This window comes from Garra rufa, unplaced genomic scaffold, assembly GCF_049309525.1.
Source record: "Garra rufa unplaced genomic scaffold, GarRuf1.0 hap1_unplaced_002, whole genome shotgun sequence".
Lineage (NCBI taxonomy): Eukaryota > Metazoa > Chordata > Actinopteri > Cypriniformes > Cyprinidae > Garra > Garra rufa.
This window is the reverse complement of record NW_027394277.1, coordinates 6,413,207-6,432,856: the sequence shown is the minus strand read 5'-3', so window position 1 is coordinate 6,432,856 and position 19,650 is coordinate 6,413,207. Positions and strand designations below refer to the sequence as shown.

Here is a 19,650-nt window from a genome sequence, read left to right as displayed (position 1 = left end):
ACTCGTTTATGTAATCCGTAAAGATAAATTTCTCTCTCAAGGCGTCCAAAAAGGTATTGTACTCGAGGAGCGGATATAATATTCTTGATACTTCAAACTTCCATGTTCTGTTCTATAAATTTTGAGAATTAAAAAAATCAGGCTCTCATGAAATCTTTGAAATCAATCTTTGTATGGCTAGTTTATTCAGTTATTCAGTATTGTTGTGTTTCCCCTGTTTTATTCGTTTAATATTCAGAAACAAGTGCCTTTTTTTTTTCAAAACATTTTTTAAAAGAAAGAATTCAACCCTCCAAAATTTTGTTTGCCTATGTCACAATATGAGATAAATCCAGCCCTGTAAATGATGCTGATTTTTGTTGCCAAATTGGTTTGGAAGCGTTGTTGAATAAACAAGTAACGTTAAACTGAACTTTTATGCCTGTATGACTGACAATTTTATTGACCACTGAGAAAGCATTGATTTGGTAAGATGATGGTTCATACCATGTAGAAAAATTACATTTTGAAAAATAGCTTAGATGTAGTAAACTACTTTTGCCGTGTTGCTGCTGTAGCTTAGCTTAGCTAAGGAATGGGAAACCACTACAACACTGTTATACGTCATCATACGTTGTCGCTAGTTCTTAATGTTACATCAGAGGACATGCGCCGATGTTTATCACACATTTCAAGATGTTGAAAAAAATGTTGTAGCGTTGCAAAAAGTACAAATGTACGGTGTACGCACCGTTCATTCACATGTACACATATGGCCGTAAGCAAAACAAACAATGCGTTATCACATGCACGGCAAATTGCAAATCTGTGGTGTAGTGGTGCCTTGAGAAGTGGGTAAATGCTTCATTTGTGTACAGCAAATTGCTGGAGTTCGAAAATCAGGAGTTAGGCAAAAAAGTGTGAAAGAGTTAAATTTTTGGAGTTTATTCTTTAACTTTCACAACAGTTTGTGTTACGGGATACTCCCTGGCTGTGTTGTATTTCGGAGTTCATTCATTGGTGTTCAGGGGCACGTTTTAACAATAACGTTACATCAGGAGCGCGCCATGACACGAGCCTGGTTCTGCCACACGATCGACTGATGAAGTTGTCTACTTCGTCATGAGGTAGGTAAAAAACTAACTCCAAAATGTTCTTTATCTTCTGACAGACAGCTGATTATAGCTGTTACGTTAGTGTACTGACGCCAATAACCGCGGCGAACTTTGTGTTGAATGAATCTCCGATGCAAAACATGGCTGTTTTGAGCGGACTTTTTTTCGATGTGAACAAGCTAATATTAGCTTACGTCTTTCTGTTCACCTTATTTTTTTGTAAACGAGTGTTTTGCTGTCAAATTTAAGTTGCGACTCGCTCAAGAAACATTCTGTTAAGCTTCCATAATGTCATGCCGACGAGACGAGGTAATATCTAGCAATGTCAGTAAACTGAAGTGTCTAAGTCTAACTTTACCCTGGCTAAAAACGATCATAGTTTAGCCATGAACGTGTAAAGTAATGCCTGCAATGTTTTGAGTCGTAACGGCTAACGTTACAAATGTTTTAGTAGTGACTCGTGACCTATGAGAGTTCGTGGCTTTCATATTAAACATTTTGCATTTTCAATCACACTAACAGGTTGTTTTAAATTACATGTTTTCTCTTCATTGTCAGGATGTTGACAGAAGTGCTGGATGGAGGGAAGTAGTAGTAAAACTGGACGAAATTTGTTTCTCAGATTTTCTCAATTCAGGTGAGTTATGTGTTTAGTAATCAGTTAATAAAGAGTAAGTGACTGTAATTTTATGATTTATTTTGTAAATAACATGTTGTTGATGTTATTGTGTAGTCCAGCAGAAGTTTTTGAGATAAAACAACACTGAAAAAAGATGACCAGGGCTCAGCTGATGTACTACATGTTTTCTTGCTTTTTGGATGTCAAAGGACTGGTAAGTATTAAATAATACTTCAAAATGTTATTGAAAAAAATATATATTTTTACATTTGTCTGAACGATTATCTTTTCTTAAAAAAAAAAAACAATTTCTTTGTGACTGAAGAAAGAAAAGAAAGACATGAACCTCTTGGATGACAAGCGGGTGAGTAAATTATCTGTATTTTTTTGTTCTGGAAGTGGACTCTTCCTTTAATGCCTATTGTTTATAAAGGGATGTTTATCTTGTGTTTCGGTCATGCCAAAGTATTGATGACCATCATCTGGCCACTAAAGAAAACCCTCAGCCATATCATCTTTCCTCAGGGACATCAAAAGCACAGGTTTCCACCTTTTACATCGTCTTGGACTGAGAAGTTTCGCCTTGTCAGTCATGTGAAACCTTGGGTATTGTTGAAGAGCTGTTCAAGTAAAGTAAAGTATCATGATGCTCTGTCCAGCCTGTACATATTTTTTTTTAAAGACAAATGTATATAATAATGATATAGGTAGAACTGAAGTCAAAGAACTGAGAGCAAGGCAGTTGAACAAGCAGTATTCTTATTTAAGCAAAATGTTAAGTTCTGTCCTCTGTGCTCCATCCTTCAGCTTTCAGTTTTGTTTTTATTCAGGCGCCTCAAACTAATTCATGGAATGTATCCTGGTATCACTGTGGAGTTGTTTCTTGTTACTTCATCTGATGTATATCTACCTCTGGTTACACAATACTACTGCACTATTTTATAATTATTCAGGTTTGATTTTATATAATGCAATGATGTGTTTTTGACTATGCTGTATACAATTTTACTAAACATTTCTTGTTGGCACTGCAGACATGTATTAAATGTAAATGTTTTGCTGTTAGATTTTACAGTATTTTATGACAGCAGTTAATTTCAAAGTGTTTACATGCATGGAATTTCAAAATCCAATCTATGTATTTCCTGAAATAAAAGCAGCTAGTTGAGAGTATGGCTTTCAGTGTAGTCATTTCCACATAAAACATATTGTGTTTACCCTAAGAAGTGTTTTTAACACTGGTTAAAGAGTTTAAATTATAATTAACTAAATTTTAGAGTTAAAATTACTCTCCAAATGATTAATATTTTAACTCCAGAAAGTGTTAAAATCTAACTCTGAGAAACTGTTAAATTCTACTCCATTGAATTTCCTTTTGAACTTTCAATTTGAGCGCATTGGTTTACTGGATCCTTGGACTGAAATGTTTACAGGGGTTCACTGGTTTAAGAAATTTCAGATGGTAAAAATCTGCTTCTTTTTAATTGTAAGGTATTTTTTTTTTTTTCATTATTATGTACTGATTTAAATGACTGGGGTGTGGGAAATTCCCTCGCCACATGGCCTTCCATGTTTCTAACTTGCAGTCAAGTGTATATGACATAAAAATATATTTTGTAATATCAATCAGTGCAAACAGTGCTATCTGCTAGCAAACTTTAGCGATTTTTTGCAAACGTTTATTTACAGAACAACACCATAAACACAAACACAAGATTAAAGGTAATATACATATAATGAAAAATTGTCATAAATATCCTTATTAATGGCAAAAATTACCTATATTTATAAGTCTGCTTGCTCGAGTGAGCAGGCATGTTGGAAAATGGAAATTTCTCTTAGCCCTTCGTTTGAAATGAGGTCCCGAAAATTCTTTGTTTGGAGGCCTATCTGGCCCTTCCCCTTCCCCCTACCCTTCCAACCTAACGAGAAATGAGACACCCCTAGCACTTCACCCCCCCCCCGGAGCCAAGCCAGCTCTTCTCACCTTTATTCATAGGTTGGGGGGAAGGTGAAAGGTGAAATGGCAAGTTTAAAAGTGACACGAACGACCCTCATTAACAATTGTGAGGTTAGATGTTTGAAAGGTTGTGAAAAAAATGGAGGCACCAGTGCAATCACTTTTTTTGTGTGAAAATAAATAAATAATTTCTTCATTTTTGCTTATAAAGGTATAGGAGTAATACATCATTCTGACCTGTAACGGGTCCATTTTTATTTTAGTGCACTCACAATAGCCTATAAACAACTCATGCGTTTATAAAATAAAGGAAAACAGAAGATGCGCTTTCTGCCGTCTGTTCTTGAACATCGCTTCACAATGAACAAAAGCTTTAAATTACCACTTTAAAACGAAATAATTCAAATCGAAAATAGAAACGTTCATTATGTAATCTGTAGGCCTAAAGATTTAAAGATATTTCTATATAAAGGCACGTCCAATTTAGAAATGGCGAGAAATTTTTCTATTTATCTCCATTATTGATGAATGTCTAAAATATAAAAGTAAGGAAAAGCCTAAAACAGGGCTGATTATATTTATTTTATAATTCTATTAAAATTATAATGTTATAGAATATACTATAAAATAATTATAATTACAAATTATACTGGCATAGAGTATATGTAAAACTTTAATAATTGTAGCTGCTTATATTTTCAGATTTTATGTTTCTCTGTTCTATATATCTTAAAATTTAGAGGATTTGCTGCAACGCAATTTTGTCCGATATGCAAATTATTTATTAGCCTATTAGTATTTTAATCCATAAAGCAAATGCTTTAAAAACACCTTTAAAAAATACTATTTTTGCATCCAGATGCTTTTAAAGAACTTTTCAATATACATGTTATCTTATATCTTAAATGAACTTGTATCTTAAATGTAAACCATGATTTCGTTGTATTCCCTGTGTAACGAATCTCTTACTTATAGCTACATTTTAGGTGCGTCTGAGCTTTGTTGTTTATGATTTTTTTAAAAATCAAGAGTTGCGCGCACTCAACAAAACTGACAAGACTCATTTGAACGCTTCTGATAGACATTGCATTCCTAACCCAACAGAATCGTGTGTGGTTCGTTATAACACTGTAAAAACGCCTAAAAAGAATTACGGTGCAGATTATCTGATCTTAATGTAATGCCGCAATTTACATTTTCTATTCATTTTCATTTTATTGTCAACAGACGTAATATATTGATTTTGTTTGGGCAGGGGAATATGTCCAATTTAGTGGCATTTTTTGGCCCCAGGTCAAGCCTTCCCCAGCCTTACACACGCTCCGCCTATGATACTAACTATATATATACCCTTAGAATATATAGCCTATATATACCCACTTAGAATAATTTTCTTCCCGACCCGACACGCTAAATTTAATTCTCATTTCCAGAATCTCACATTTAACCATTTGGAAACAATGTCGAGTATAAAACTTTTTTCGCAGTACATCCATTATATTTCCATGTTCCACTTTTAAGACGTATTACAGCCCTGCATTTTAGTCCGTCAAAGATCAAATGCGGGCTAAAATTATATTTTAGACATTCAGTGGTGATTTAAAAAAAAATTGCAGCGCTGGAGGAACCACGAGACCAGGCTACCATGACGGTCCTGTTAGCAGCATTGAGCGCACGTTCAGCACAGCTTGGAAGGGTTCCTTGTTTAAAGCTTACCACAAAACACTGGCAAAAGTAAATACCATGACTGTCTAATAGTAAGGAGATATTTTAATTATTTATTTAGAAACTACTGTTTTCTGAGTCAGTGATGATGCAGTTAACAGTCCTCATATCCTCGTTGGACGCGCGCCTTTAGAGAGAAATGCATCTCTATGGACTAGCTACATAATAAAAACAGTTTTTGTTTTCTATTTGTTTTTTTCGTTAAGTAGTAATTTAAGTCTTTCTACATATTTATTTATCATGTCTGACAAAAAAATAACGGTTAAATATTTTCCACTGAAAAAAAAATGTAACTGATCGAGCTTGAGCCTTCATGTCCTAAAAATGTGTTTTGCTCTCTCCGCACAAACGATTGGATATGCACCTAATAGCGCATATTTATATCTATTATTATTTATTTCTTTTATTTTACATCTATGGATTTTAGTTTAGCCAATTCGTGATTTGAGAAGGCAAATTGAAAGAGTAGGTCAACTCACTGTCTGCCGCTTGGTCTTTAAGAAACAAAAAGCTTACGTTTAACGAACAAAAATGCTCCAATTTTTTTTTCTAAATTAACTTAATAAAAAGGAAACGAAATTATAAATACTTTGCCGTTACATACAGAATGAATTACCGATTATGGCGCCAGATATTGAAACAACAGACATAAATACTGTCCAAATAGCCCTCTTTGTGCAGGGCTTGGCCACAGAATGTTGTTCCTTGCGCCACCTGGTGGATATTATATGAAGCGCAACAACGTTTTAAAAAAACCTAAAAAAGCCCCTGCAGGCCGCCGCGTGGCGACGCGTGCTGAATTGCAGGCTGCCGCGTGAAAAAAGACGCATTTTTAATGGCCAGATCTGTATGGACAAATGAACTGTATTCTTTTAACAGCGTTTACCTCATTTTATCGTGTTGTTTTAAAGTCTTTTATGTGAACCTTGTAAATAAACCAAATCTATTTAAACCAATCTTCTTTTATGTCTCATTCTTTTAACCACTAGTCATCTCTCACAGTTAAATCTGACCCCATTTTAGTCTTGTAACTCGGCCGATAAGGCCGATTGTTACACTTGGATGGGAGACCGCCTGGGAATACCAGGTGCTGTAAGCTTTTGCCTTTTCTTCACTATTTATATAATATGCTGGCTTTTACGGAGGCTGATCTTTAAATGGCCCACTTTTTGGAGCAACCCTCGCTTACCGCCATACCGCGCTGAGAGCGCCCGATCTCGTCTGATCTCGGAAGCTAAGCAGCGTCGGGCCTGTTTAGTACTTGGATGGGAGACCGCCTGGGAATACCAGGTGCTGTAAGCTTTTGCCTTTTCTTCACTATTTATATAATATGCTGGCTTTTACGGAGGCTGATCTTTAAATAGCCCACTTTTTGGAGCAGCCCTGGCTTACGGCCATACCGCGCTGAGAGCGCCCGATCTCGTCTGATCTTGGAAGCTAAGCAGCGTCGGGCCTGCTTAGTACTTGGATGGGAGACCGCCTGGGAATACCAGGTGCTGTAAGCTTTTGCCTTTTCTTCACTACTTATTTAAAATGCTGGCTTTTAGAAAGACGTGTTTTACCGCTCTATTTATTACAATCATTTAAATGTATTATAGAGTTTTAAGTGTTTTACATGTTTTTTAGGCCATTTTATTACTCTTAACATTTTAAGTGAGTGTGTGTCTTTAAAAAATGGATGGTTGGCCTGCCATGTGACTAGACACATGATAGGAAGCAGGAAGTACAACTGTATAAGAGAGCAGCATGACAAACAAAGGACAGTCACCAAACTGTTGGATTGAGGAGTTGCTAATTTTAGAGCTCACCTTTCCATTCACCACCTGCAAACTTTGGATTACACTTTCTGTGGATTGTATATACACCGGTGGAAACTCACATTGGACTTATCAACACACTGGGATTCTTGGACTGTTTTTAGGGTATGGACAAATAAACTGTATTCTTTTAACAGCGTTTACCTCATTTTATCGTGTTGTTTTAAAGTCTTTTATGTGAACCTTGTAAATAAACCAAATCTATTTAAACCAATCTTCTTTTATGTCTCATTCTTTTAACCACTAGTCATCTCTCACAGTTAAATCTGACCCCATTTTAGTCTTGTAACTCGGCCGATAAGGCCGATTGTTACACTTGGATGGGAGACCGCCTGGGAATACCAGGTGCTGTAAGCTTTTGCCTTTTCTTCACTATTTATATAATATGCTGGCTTTTACGGAGGCTGATCTTTAAATAGCCCACTTTTTGGAGCAGCCCTCGCTTACGGCCATACCGCGCTGAGAGCGCCCGATCTCGTCTGATCTCGGAAGCTAAGCAGCGTCGGGCCTGCTTAGTACTTGGATGGGAGACCGCCTGGGAATACCAGGTGCTGTAAGCTTTTGCCTTTTCTTCACTATTTATATAATATGCTGGCTTTTAGAAAGACGTGTTTTACCGCTCTATTTATTACAATCATTTAAATGTATTATAGAGTTTTAAGTGTTTTACATGTTTTTTAGGCCATTTTATTACTCTTAACATTTTAAGTGAGTGTGTGTCTTTAAAAAATGGATGGTTGGCCTGCCATGTGACTAGACACATGACAGAAAGCAGGAAGTACAACTGTATAAGAGAGCAGCATGACAAACAAAGGACAGTCACCAAACTGTTGGATTGAGGAGTTGCTAATTTTAGAGCTCACCTTTCCATTCACCACCTGCAAACTTTGGATTACACTTTCTGTGGATTGTATATACACCGGTGGACACTCACATTGGACTTATCAACACACTGGGATTCTTGGACTGTTTTTAGGGTATGGACAAATGAACTGTATTCTTTTAACAGCGTTTACCTCGTTTTATCGTGTTGTTTTAAAGTCTTTTATGTGAACCTTGTAAATAAACCAAATCTATTTAAACCAATCTTCTTTTATGTCTCATTCTTTTAACCACTAGTCATCTCTCACAGTTAAATCTGACCCCATTTTAGTCTTGTAACTCGGCTGATAAGGCCGATTGTTACACTTGGATGGGAGACCGCCTGGGAATACCAGGTGCTGTAAGCTTTTGCCTTTTCTTCACTATTTATATAATATGCTGGCTTTTACGGAGGCTGATCTTTAAATGGCCAACTTTTTGGAGCAGCCCTCGCTTACGGCCATACCGCGCTGAGAGCGCCCGATCTCGTCTGATCTCGGAAGCTAAGCAGCGTCGGGCCTGCTTAGTACTTGGATGGGAGACCGCCTGGGAATACCAGGTGCTGTAAGCTTTTGCCTTTTCTTCACTATTTATATAATATGCTGGCTTTTACGGAGGCTGATCTTTAAATAGCCCACTTTTTGGAGCAGCCCTCGCTTACGGCCATACCGTGCTGAGAGCGCCCGATCTCGTCTGATCTCGGAAGCTAAGCAGCGTCGGGCCTGCTTAGTACTTGGGTGGGAGACCGCCTGGGAATACCAGGTGCTGTAAGCTTTTGCCTTTTCTTCACTATTTATATAATATGCTGGCTTTTAGAAAGACGTGTTTTACCGCTCTATTTATTACAATCATTTAAATGTATTATAGAGTTTTAAGTGTTTTACATGTTTTTTAGGCCCTTTTATTACTCTTAACATTTTAAGTGAGTGTGTGTCTTTAAAAAATGGATGGTTGGCCTGCCATGTGACTAGACACATGACAGGAAGCAGGAAGTACAACTGTATAAGAGAGCAGCATGACAAACAAAGGACAGTCACCAAACTGTTGGATTGAGGAGTTGCTAATTTTAGAGCTCACCTTTCCATTCACCACCTGCAAACTTTGGATTACACTTTCTGTGGATTGTATATACACCGGTGGACACTCACATTGGACTTATCAACACACTGGGATTCTTGGACTGTTTTTAGGGTATGGACAAATGAACTGTATTCTTTTAACAGCGTTTACCTCGTTTTATCGTGTTGTTTTAAAGTCTTTTATGTGAACCTTGTAAATAAACCAAATCTATTTAAACCAATCTTCTTTTATGTCTCATTCTTTTAACCACTAGTCATCTCTCACAGTTAAATCTGACCCCATTTTAGTCTTGTAACTCGGCCGATAAGGCCGATTGTTACACTTGGATGGGAGACCGCCTGGGAATACCAGGTGCTGTAAGCTTTTGCCTTTTCTTCACTATTTATATAATATGCTGGCTTTTACGGAGGCTGATCTTTAAATAGCCCACTTTTTGGAGCAGCCCTCGCTTACGGCCATACCGCGCTGAGAGCGCCCGATCTCGTCTGATCTCGGAAGCTAAGCAGCGTCGGGCCTGCTTAGTACTTGGATGGGAGACCGCCTGGGAATACCAGGTGCTGTAAGCTTTTGCCTTTTCTTCACTATTTATATAATATGCTGGCTTTTACGGAGGCTGATCTTTAAATGGCCCACTTTTTGGAGCAACCCTCGCTTACGGCCATACCGCGCTGAGAGCGCCCGATCTCGTCTGATCTCGGAAGCTAAGCAGCGTCGGGCCTGTTTAGTACTTGGATGGGAGACCGCCTGGGAATACCAGGTGCTGTAAGCTTTTGCCTTTTCTTCACTATTTATATAATATGCTGGCTTTTACGGAGGCTGATCTTTAAATGGCCCACTTTTTGGAGCAACCCTCGCTTACGGCCATACCGCGCTGAGAGCGCCCGATCTCGTCTGATCTCGGAAGCTAAGCAGCGTCGGGCCTGTTTAGTACTTGGATGGGAGACCGCCTGGGAATACCAGGTGCTGTAAGCTTTTGCCTTTTCTTCACTATTTATATAATATGCTGGCTTTTACGGAGGCTGATCTTTAAATAGCCCACTTTTTGGAGCAGCCCTCGCTTACGGCCATACTGCGCTGAGAGCGCCCGATCTCGTCTGATCTCGGAAGCTAAGCAGCGTCGGGCCTGCTTAGTACTTGGATGGGAGACCGCCTGGGAATACCAGGTGCTGTAAGCTTTTGCCTTTTCTTCACTACTTATTTAAAATGCTGGCTTTTAGAAAGACGTGTTTTACCGCTCTATTTATTACAATCATTTAAATGTATTATAGAGTTTTAAGTGTTTTACATGTTTTTAAGGCTATTTTATTACTCTTAACATTTTAAGTGAGTGTGTGTCTTTAAAAAATGGATGGTTGGCCTGCCATGTGACTAGACACATGATAGGAAGCAGGAAGTACAACTGTATAAGAGAGCAGCATGACAAACAAAGGACAGTCACCAAACTGTTGGATTGAGGAGTTGCTAATTTTAGAGCTCACCTTTCCATTCACCACCTGCAAAGTTTGGATTACACTTTCTGTGGATTGTATATACACCGGTGGAAACTCACATTGGACTTATCAACACACTGGGATTCTTGGACTGTTTTTAGGGTATGGACAAATAAACTGTATTCTTTTAACAGCGTTTACCTCATTTTATCGTGTTGTTTTAAAGTCTTTTATGTGAACCTTGTAAATAAACCAAATCTATTTAAACCAATCTTCTTTTATGTCTCATTCTTTTAACCACTAGTCATCTCTCACAGTTAAATCTGACCCCATTTTAGTCTTGTAACTCGGCCGATAAGGCCGATTGTTACACTTGGATGGGAGACCGCCTGGGAATACCAGGTGCTGTAAGCTTTTGCCTTTTCTTCACTATTTATATAATATGCTGGCTTTTACGGAGGCTGATCTTTAAATGGCCCACTTTTTGGAGCAACCCTTGCTTACGGCCATACCGCGCTGAGAGCGCCCGATCTCGTCTGATCTCGGAAGCTAAGCAGCTTCGGGCCTGTTTAGTACTTGGATGGGAGACCGCCTGGGAATACCAGGTGCTGTAAGCTTTTGCCTTTTCTTCACTATTTATATAATATGCTGGCTTTTAGAAAGACGTGTTTTACCGCTCTATTTATTACAATCATTTAAATGTATTATAGAGTTTTAAGTGTTTTACATGTTTTTTAGGCCCTTTTATTACTCTTAACATTTTAAGTGAGTGTGTGTCTTTAAAAAATGGATGGTTGGCCTGCCATGTGACTAGACACATGACAGGAAGCAGGAAGTACAACTGTATAAGAGAGCAGCATGACAAACAAAGGACAGTCACCAAACTGTTGGATTGAGGAGTTGCTAATTTTAGAGCTCACCTTTCCATTCACCACCTGCAAACTTTGGATTACACTTTCTGTGGATTGTATATACACCGGTGGACACTCACATTGGACTTATCAACACACTGGGATTCTTGGACTGTTTTTAGGGTATGGACAAATGAACTGTATTCTTTTAACAGCGTTTACCTCGTTTTATCGTGTTGTTTTAAAGTCTTTTATGTGAACCTTGTAAATAAACCAAATCTATTTAAACCAATCTTCTTTTATGTCTCATTCTTTTAACCACTAGTCATCTCTCACAGTTAAATCTGACCCCATTTTAGTCTTGCAACTCGGCCGATAAGGCCGATTGTTACACTTGGATGGGAGACCGCCTGGGAATACCAGGTGCTGTAAGCTTTTGCCTTTTCTTCACTATTTATATAATATGCTGGCTTTTACGGAGGCTGATCTTTAAATAGCCCACTTTTTGGAGCAGCCCTCGCTTACGGCCATACCGCGCTGAGAGCGCCCGATCTCGTCTGATCTCGGAAGCTAAGCAGCGTCGGGCCTGCTTAGTACTTGGATGGGAGACCGCCTGGGAATACCAGGTGCTGTAAGCTTTTGCCTTTTCTTCACTATTTATATAATATGCTGGCTTTTACGGAGGCTGATCTTTAAATGGCCCACTTTTTGGAGCAGCCCTCGCTTACGGCCATACTGCGCTGAGAGCGCCCGATCTCGTCTGATCTCGGAAGCTAAGCAGCGTCGGGCCTGCTTAGTACTTGGATGGGAGACCGCCTGGGAATACCAGGTGCTGTAAGCTTTTGCCTTTTCTTCACTATTTATATAATATGCTGGCTTTTACGGAGGCTGATCTTTAAATGGCCCACTTTTTGGAGCAGCCCTCGCTTACAGCCATACCGCGCTGAGAGCGCCCGATCTCGTCTGATCTCGGAAGCTAAACAGCGTCGGGCCTGTTTAGTACTTGGATGGGAGACCGCCTGGGAATACCAGGTGCTGTAAGCTTTTGTCTTTTCTTCACTATTTATATAATATGCTGGCTTTTACGGAGGCTGATCTTTAAATAGCCCACTTTTTGGAGCAGCCCTGGCTTACGGCCATACCGCGCTGAGAGCGCCCGATCTCGTCTGATCTCGGAAGCTAAGCAGCGTCGGGCCTGCTTAGTACTTGGATGGGAGACCGCCTGGGAATACCAGGTGCTGTAAGCTTTTGTCTTTTCTTCACTATTTATATAATATGCTGGCTTTTAGAAAGACGTGTTTTACCGCTCTATTTATTACAATCATTTAAATGTATTATAGAGTTTTAAGTGTTTTACATGTTTTTTAGGCCATTTTATTACTCTTAACATTTTAAGTGAGTGTGTGTCTTTAAAAAATGGATGGTTGGCCTGCCATGTGACTAGACACATGACAGGAAGCAGGAAGTACAACTGTATAAGAGAGCAGCATGACAAACAAAGGACAGTCACCAAACTGTTGGATTGAGGAGTTGCTAATTTTAGAGCTCACCTTTCCATTCACCACCTGCAAACTTTGGATTACACTTTCTGTGGATTGTATATACACCGGTGGACACTCACATTGGACTTATCAACACACTGGGATTCTTGGACTGTTTTTAGGGTATGGACAAATGAACTGTATTCTTTTAACAGCGTTTACCTCATTTTATCGTGTTGTTTTAAAGTCTTTTATGTGAACCTTGTAAATAAACCAAATCTATTTAAACCAATCTTCTTTTATGTCTCATTCTTTTAACCACTAGTCATCTCTCACAGTTAAATCTGACCCCATTTTAGTCTTGTAACTCGGCCGATAAGGCCGATTGTTACACTTGGATGGGAGACCGCCTGGGAATACCAGGTGCTGTAAGCTTTTGCCTTTTCTTCACTATTTATATAATATGCTGGATTTTACGGAGGCTGATCTTTAAATAGCCCACTTTTTGGAGCAGCCCTCGCTTACGGCCATACTGCGCTGAGAGCGCCCGATCTCGTCTGATCTCGGAAGCTAAGCAGCGACGGGCCTGCTTAGTACTTGGATGGGAGACCGCCTGGGAATACCAGGTGCTGTAAGCTTTTGCCTTTTCTTCACTATTTATATAATATGCTGGCTTTTAGAAAGACGTGTTTTACCGCTCTATTTATTACAATCATTTAAATGTATTATAGAGTTTTAAGTGTTTTACATGTTTTTTAGGCCATTTTATTACTCTTAACATTTTAAGTGAGTTTGTGTCTTTAAAAAATGGATGGTTGGCCTGCCATGTGACTAGACACATGACAGAAAGCAGGAAGTACAACTGTATAAGAGAGCAGCATGACAAACAAAGGACAGTCACCAAACTGTTGGATTGAGGAGTTGCTAATTTTAGAGCTCACCTTTCCATTCACCACCTACAAACTTTGGATTACACTTTCTGTGGATTGTATATACACCGGTGGACACTCACATTGGACTTATCAACACACTGGGATTCTTGGACTGTTTTTAGGGTATGGACAAATGAACTGTATTCTTTTAACAGCGTTTACCTCGTTTTATCGTGTTGTTTTAAAGTCTTTTATGTGAACCTTGTAAATAAACCAAATCTATTTAAACCAATCTTCTTTTATGTCTCATTCTTTTAACCACTAGTCATCTCTCACAGTTAAATCTGACCCCATTTAAGTCTTGTAACTCGGCTGATAAGGCCGATTGTTACACTTGGATGGGAGACCGCCTGGGAATACCAGGTGCTGTAAGCTTTTGCCTTTTCTTCACTATTTATATAATATGCTGGCTTTTACGGAGGCTGATCTTTAAATGGCCCACTTTTTGGAGCAGCCCTCGCTTACGGCCATACCGCGCTGAGAGCGCCCGATCTCGTCTGATCTCGGAAGCTAAACAGCGTCGGACCTGTTTAGTACTTGGATGGGAGACCGCCTGGGAATACCAGGTGCTGTAAGCTTTTGTCTTTTCTTCACTATTTATATAATATGCTGGCTTTTACGGAGGCTGATCTTTAAATAGCCCACTTTTTGGAGCAGCCCTGGCTTACGGCCATACCGCGCTGAGAGCGCCCGATCTCGTCTGATCTCGGAAGCTAAGCAGCGTCGGGCCTGCTTAGTACTTGGATGGGAGACCGCCTGGGAATACCAGGTGCTGTAAGCTTTTGTCTTTTCTTCACTATTTATATAATATGCTGGCTTTTAGAAAGACGTGTTTTACCGCTCTATTTATTACAATCATTTAAATGTATTATAGAGTTTTAAGTGTTTTACATGTTTTTTAGGCCATTTTATTACTCTTAACATTTTAAGTGAGTGTGTGTCTTTAAAAAATGGATGGTTGGCCTGCCATGTGACTAGACACATGACAGGAAGCAGGAAGTACAACTGTATAAGAGAGCAGCATGACAAACAAAGGACAGTCACCAAACTGTTGGATTGAGGAGTTGCTAATTTTAGAGCTCACCTTTCCATTCACCACCTGCAAACTTTGGATTACACTTTCTGTGGATTGTATATACACCGGTGGACACTCACATTGGACTTATCAACACACTGGGATTCTTGGACTGTTTTTAGGGTATGGACAAATGAACTGTATTCTTTTAACAGCGTTTACCTCATTTTATCGTGTTGTTTTAAAGTCTTTTATGTGAACCTTGTAAATAAACCAAATCTATTTAAACCAATCTTCTTTTATGTCTCATTCTTTTAACCACTAGTCATCTCTCACAGTTAAATCTGACCCCATTTTAGTCTTGTAACTCGGCCGATAAGGCCGATTGTTACACTTGGATGGGAGACCGCCTGGGAATACCAGGTGCTGTAAGCTTTTGCCTTTTCTTCACTATTTATATAATATGCTGGCTTTTACGGAGGCTGATCTTTAAATAGCCCACTTTTTGGAGCAGCCCTGGCTTACGGCCATACCGCGCTGAGAGTGCCCGATCTCGTCTGATCTCGGAAGCTAAGCAGCGTCGGGCCTGCTTAGTACTTGGATGGGAGACCGCCTGGGAATACCAGGTGCTGTAAGCTTTTGCCTTTTCTTCACTACTTATTTAAAATGCTGGCTTTTAGAAAGACGTGTTTTACCGCTCTATTTATTACAATCATTTAAATGTATTATAGAGTTTTAAGTGTTTTACATGTTTTTTAGGCCATTTTATTACTCTTAACATTTTAAGTGAGTGTGTGTCTTTAAAAAATGGATGGTTGGCCTGCCATGTGACTAGACACATGATAGGAAGCAGGAAGTACAACTGTATAAGAGAGCAGCATGACAAACAAAGGACAGTCACCAAACTGTTGGATTGAGGAGTTGCTAATTTTAGAGCTCACCTTTCCATTCACCACCTGCAAACTTTGGATTACACTTTCTGTGGATTGTATATACACCGGTGGAAACTCACATTGGACTTATCAACACACTGGGATTCTTGGACTGTTTTTAGGGTATGGACAAATAAACTGTATTCTTTTAACAGCGTTTACCTCATTTTATCGTGTTGTTTTAAAGTCTTTTATGTGAACCTTGTAAATAAACCAAATCTATTTAAACCAATCTTCTTTTATGTCTCATTCTTTTAACCACTAGTCATCTCTCACAGTTAAATCTGACCCCATTTTAGTCTTGTAACTCGGCCGATAAGGCCGATTGTTACACTTGGATGGGAGACCGCCTGGGAATACCAGGTGCTGTAAGCTTTTGCCTTTTCTTCACTATTTATATAATATGCTGGCTTTTAGAAAGACGTGTTTTACCGCTCTATTTATTACAATCATTTAAATGTATTATAGAGTTTTAAGTGTTTTACATGTTTTTTAGGCCATTTTATTACTCTTAACATTTTAAGTGAGTGTGTGTCTTTAAAAAATGGATGGTTGGCCTGCCATGTGACTAGACACATGACAGGAAGCAGGAAGTACAACTGTATAAGAGAGCAGCATGACAAACAAAGGACAGTCACCAAACTGTTGGATTGAGGAGTTGCTAATTTTAGAGCTCACCTTTCCATTCACCACCTGCAAACTTTGGATTACACTTTCTGTGGATTGTATATACACCGGTGGAAACTCACATTGGACTTATCAACACACTGGGATTCTTGGACTGTTTTTAGGGTATGGACAAATGAACTGTATTCTTTTAACAGCGTTTACCTCATTTTATCGTGTTGTTTTAAAGTCTTTTATGTGAACCTTGTAAATAAACCAAATCTATTTAAACCAATCTTCTTTTATGTCTCATTCTTTTAACCACTAGTCATCTCTCACAGTTAAATCTGACCCCATTTTAGATTTGTAACTCGGCCGATAAGGCCGATTGTTACACTTGGATGGGAGACCGCCTGGGAATACCAGGTGCTGTAAGCTTTTGCCTTTTCTTCACTATTTATATAATATGCTGGCTTTTAGAAAGACGTGTTTTACCGCTCTATTTATTACAATCATTTAAATGTATTATAGAGTTTTAAGTGTTTTACATGTTTTTTAGGCCATTTTATTACTCTTAACATTTTAAGTGAGTGTGTGTCTTTAAAAAATGGATGGTTGGCCTGCCATGTGACTAGACACATGACAGGAAGCAGGAAGTACAACTGTATAAGAGAGCAGCATGACAAACAAAGGACAGTCACCAAACTGTTGGATTGAGGAGTTGCTAATTTTAGAGCTCACCTTTCCATTCACCACCTGCAAACTTTGGATTACACTTTCTGTGGATTGTATATACACCGGTGGACACTCACATTGGACTTATCAACACACTGGGATTCTTGGACTGTTTTTAGGGTATGGACAAATGAACTGTATTCTTTTAACAGCGTTTACCTCATTTTATCGTGTTGTTTTAAAGTCTTTTATGTGAACCTTGTAAATAAACCAAATCTATTTGAACCAATCTTCTTTTATGTCTCATTCTTTTAACCACTAGTCATCTCTCACAGTTAAATCTGACCCCATTTTAGTCTTGTAACTCGGCCGATAAGGCCGATTGTTACACTTGGATGGGAGACCGCCTGGGAATACCAGGTGCTGTAAGCTTTTGCCTTTTCTTCACTATTTATATAATATGCTGGCTTTTACGGAGGCTGATCTTTAAATAGCCCACTTTTTGGAGCAGCCCTCGCTTACGGCCATACCGCGCTGAGAGCGCCCGATCTCGTCTGATCTCGGAAGCTAAGCAGCGTCGGGCCTGCTTAGTACTTGGATGGGAGACCGCCTGGGAATACCAGGTGCTGTAAGCTTTTGCCTTTTCTTCACTATTTATATAATATGCTGGCTTTTACGGAGGCTGATCTTTAAATGGCCCACTTTTTGGAGCAGCCCTCGCTTACGGCCATACTGCGCTGAGAGCGCCCGATCTCGTCTGATCTCGGAAGCTAAGCAGCGTCGGGCCTGCTTAGTACTTGGATGGGAGACCGCCTGGGAATACCAGGTGCTGTAAGCTTTTGCCTTTTCTTCACTATTTATATAATATGCTGGCTTTTACGGAGGCTGATCTTTAAATAGCCCACTTTTTGGAGCAGCCCTCGCTTACGGCCATACTGCGCTGAGAGCGCCCGATCTCGTCTGATCTCGGAAGCTAAGCAGCGACGGGCCTGCTTAGTACTTGGATGGGAGACCGCCTGGGAATACCAGGTGCTGTAAGCTTTTGCCTTTTCTTCACTATTTATATAATATGCTGGCTTTTAGAAAGACGTGTTTTACCGCTCTATTTATTACAATCATTTAAATGTATTATAGAGTTTTAAGTGTTTTACATGTTTTTTAGGCCATTTTATTACTCTTAACATTTTAAGTGAGTGTGTGTCTTTAAAAAATGGATGGTTGGCCTGCCATGTGACTAGACACATGACAGAAAGCAGGAAGTACAACTGTATAAGAGAGCAGCATGACAAACAAAGGACAGTCACCAAACTGTTGGATTGAGGAGTTGCTAATTTTAGAGCTCACCTTTCCATTCACCACCTACAAACTTTGGATTACACTTTCTGTGGATTGTATATACACCGGTGGACACTCACATTGGACTTATCAACACACTGGGATTCTTGGACTGTTTTTAGGGTATGGACAAATGAACTGTATTCTTTTAACAGCGTTTACCTCGTTTTATCGTGTTGTTTTAAAGTCTTTTATGTGAACCTTGTAAATAAACCAAATCTATTTAAACCAATCTTCTTTTATGTCTCATTCTTTTAACCACTAGTCATCTCTCACAGTTAAATCTGACCCCATTTTAGTCTTGTAACTCGGCCGATAAGGCCGATTGTTACACTTGGATGGGAGACCGCCTGGGAATACCAGGTGCTGTAAGCTTTTGCCTTTTCTTCACTATTTATATAATATGCTGGCTTTTACGGAGGCTGATCTTTAAATAGCCCACTTTTTGGAGCAGCCCTCGCTTACGGCCATACTGCGCTGAGAGCGCCCGATCTCGTCTGATCTCGGAAGCTAAGCAGCGTCGGGCCTGCTTAGTACTTGGATGGGAGACCGCCTGGGAATACCAGGTGCTGTAAGCTTTTGCCTTTTCTTCACTATTTATATAATATGCTGGCTTTTACGGAGGCTGATCTTTAAATGGCCCACTTTTTGGAGCAGCCCTCGCTTACGGCCATACTGCGCTGAGAGCGCCCGATCTCGTCTGATCTCGGAAGCTAAGCAGCGTCGGGCCTGCTTAGTACTTGGATGGGAGACCGCCTGGGAATACCAGGTGCTGTAAGCTTTTGCCTTTTCTTCACTATTTATATAATATGCTGGCTTTTACGGAGGCTGATCTTTAAATAGCCCACTTTTTGGAGCAGCACTCGCTTGCGGCCATACTGCGCTGAGAGCGCCCGATCTCGTCTGATCTCGGAAGCTAAGCAGCGACGGGCCTGCTTAGTACTTGGATGGGAGACCGCCTGGGAATACCAGGTGCTGTAAGCTTTTGCCTTTTCTTCACTATTTATATAATATGCTGGCTTTTAGAAAGACGTGTTTTACCGCTCTATTTATTACAATCATTTAAATGTATTATAGAGTTTTAAGTGTTTTACATGTTTTTTAGGCCATTTTATTACTCTTAACATTTTAAGTGAGTGTGTGTCTTTAAAAAATGGATGGTTGGCCTGCCATGTGACTAGACACATGACAGAAAGCAGGAAGTACAACTGTATAAGAGAGCAGCATGACAAACAAA

The 19,650-nt window shown here is 39.5% G+C and overlaps 24 non-coding genes across 24 annotated transcripts; all 24 read left to right on the top strand.

The window, feature by feature from the left end:
- Positions 1–6,581: 6,581 nt before the first annotated feature.
- Positions 6,582–6,700, top strand: LOC141307215 (5S ribosomal RNA). The gene has a single exon (XR_012346170.1). It is a non-coding gene; the product is annotated as a 5S ribosomal RNA (ribosomal RNA).
- Positions 6,701–6,784: 84 nt separating this feature from the next.
- On the top strand, positions 6,785–6,903 carry LOC141307213 (5S ribosomal RNA). Its single transcript, XR_012346168.1, has one exon. It is a non-coding gene; the product is annotated as a 5S ribosomal RNA (ribosomal RNA).
- Positions 6,904–7,656: 753 nt separating this feature from the next.
- Positions 7,657–7,775, top strand: LOC141305685 (5S ribosomal RNA). Its single transcript, XR_012344648.1, has one exon. It is a non-coding gene; the product is annotated as a 5S ribosomal RNA (ribosomal RNA).
- A 753-nt stretch (positions 7,776–8,528) lies between these two features.
- LOC141305684 (5S ribosomal RNA) lies at positions 8,529–8,647 on the top strand. The gene has a single exon (XR_012344647.1). It is a non-coding gene; the product is annotated as a 5S ribosomal RNA (ribosomal RNA).
- Positions 8,648–8,731: 84 nt separating this feature from the next.
- On the top strand, positions 8,732–8,850 carry LOC141307088 (5S ribosomal RNA). The gene has a single exon (XR_012346043.1). It is a non-coding gene; the product is annotated as a 5S ribosomal RNA (ribosomal RNA).
- A 753-nt stretch (positions 8,851–9,603) lies between these two features.
- On the top strand, positions 9,604–9,722 carry LOC141305683 (5S ribosomal RNA). The gene has a single exon (XR_012344646.1). It is a non-coding gene; the product is annotated as a 5S ribosomal RNA (ribosomal RNA).
- An 84-nt stretch (positions 9,723–9,806) lies between these two features.
- On the top strand, positions 9,807–9,925 carry LOC141305466 (5S ribosomal RNA). The gene has a single exon (XR_012344432.1). It is a non-coding gene; the product is annotated as a 5S ribosomal RNA (ribosomal RNA).
- Positions 9,926–10,009: 84 nt separating this feature from the next.
- Positions 10,010–10,128, top strand: LOC141305465 (5S ribosomal RNA). Its single transcript, XR_012344431.1, has one exon. It is a non-coding gene; the product is annotated as a 5S ribosomal RNA (ribosomal RNA).
- Positions 10,129–10,212: 84 nt separating this feature from the next.
- LOC141307040 (5S ribosomal RNA) lies at positions 10,213–10,331 on the top strand. The gene has a single exon (XR_012345996.1). It is a non-coding gene; the product is annotated as a 5S ribosomal RNA (ribosomal RNA).
- Positions 10,332–11,084: 753 nt separating this feature from the next.
- On the top strand, positions 11,085–11,203 carry LOC141307195 (5S ribosomal RNA). The gene has a single exon (XR_012346150.1). It is a non-coding gene; the product is annotated as a 5S ribosomal RNA (ribosomal RNA).
- A 753-nt stretch (positions 11,204–11,956) lies between these two features.
- LOC141305682 (5S ribosomal RNA) lies at positions 11,957–12,075 on the top strand. Its single transcript, XR_012344645.1, has one exon. It is a non-coding gene; the product is annotated as a 5S ribosomal RNA (ribosomal RNA).
- An 84-nt stretch (positions 12,076–12,159) lies between these two features.
- LOC141307039 (5S ribosomal RNA) lies at positions 12,160–12,278 on the top strand. Its single transcript, XR_012345995.1, has one exon. It is a non-coding gene; the product is annotated as a 5S ribosomal RNA (ribosomal RNA).
- Positions 12,279–12,362: 84 nt separating this feature from the next.
- Positions 12,363–12,481, top strand: LOC141306580 (5S ribosomal RNA). The gene has a single exon (XR_012345538.1). It is a non-coding gene; the product is annotated as a 5S ribosomal RNA (ribosomal RNA).
- An 84-nt stretch (positions 12,482–12,565) lies between these two features.
- LOC141305681 (5S ribosomal RNA) lies at positions 12,566–12,684 on the top strand. Its single transcript, XR_012344644.1, has one exon. It is a non-coding gene; the product is annotated as a 5S ribosomal RNA (ribosomal RNA).
- Positions 12,685–13,437: 753 nt separating this feature from the next.
- Positions 13,438–13,556, top strand: LOC141307397 (5S ribosomal RNA). The gene has a single exon (XR_012346350.1). It is a non-coding gene; the product is annotated as a 5S ribosomal RNA (ribosomal RNA).
- A 753-nt stretch (positions 13,557–14,309) lies between these two features.
- Positions 14,310–14,428, top strand: LOC141307005 (5S ribosomal RNA). The gene has a single exon (XR_012345961.1). It is a non-coding gene; the product is annotated as a 5S ribosomal RNA (ribosomal RNA).
- An 84-nt stretch (positions 14,429–14,512) lies between these two features.
- Positions 14,513–14,631, top strand: LOC141305679 (5S ribosomal RNA). The gene has a single exon (XR_012344643.1). It is a non-coding gene; the product is annotated as a 5S ribosomal RNA (ribosomal RNA).
- Positions 14,632–15,384: 753 nt separating this feature from the next.
- LOC141306781 (5S ribosomal RNA) lies at positions 15,385–15,503 on the top strand. The gene has a single exon (XR_012345739.1). It is a non-coding gene; the product is annotated as a 5S ribosomal RNA (ribosomal RNA).
- A 2,091-nt stretch (positions 15,504–17,594) lies between these two features.
- LOC141305678 (5S ribosomal RNA) lies at positions 17,595–17,713 on the top strand. The gene has a single exon (XR_012344642.1). It is a non-coding gene; the product is annotated as a 5S ribosomal RNA (ribosomal RNA).
- Positions 17,714–17,797: 84 nt separating this feature from the next.
- Positions 17,798–17,916, top strand: LOC141307037 (5S ribosomal RNA). Its single transcript, XR_012345993.1, has one exon. It is a non-coding gene; the product is annotated as a 5S ribosomal RNA (ribosomal RNA).
- Positions 17,917–18,000: 84 nt separating this feature from the next.
- On the top strand, positions 18,001–18,119 carry LOC141307396 (5S ribosomal RNA). The gene has a single exon (XR_012346349.1). It is a non-coding gene; the product is annotated as a 5S ribosomal RNA (ribosomal RNA).
- A 753-nt stretch (positions 18,120–18,872) lies between these two features.
- Positions 18,873–18,991, top strand: LOC141307036 (5S ribosomal RNA). Its single transcript, XR_012345992.1, has one exon. It is a non-coding gene; the product is annotated as a 5S ribosomal RNA (ribosomal RNA).
- Positions 18,992–19,075: 84 nt separating this feature from the next.
- On the top strand, positions 19,076–19,194 carry LOC141307035 (5S ribosomal RNA). Its single transcript, XR_012345990.1, has one exon. It is a non-coding gene; the product is annotated as a 5S ribosomal RNA (ribosomal RNA).
- An 84-nt stretch (positions 19,195–19,278) lies between these two features.
- Positions 19,279–19,397, top strand: LOC141307513 (5S ribosomal RNA). The gene has a single exon (XR_012346466.1). It is a non-coding gene; the product is annotated as a 5S ribosomal RNA (ribosomal RNA).
- Positions 19,398–19,650: the final 253 nt, after the last annotated feature.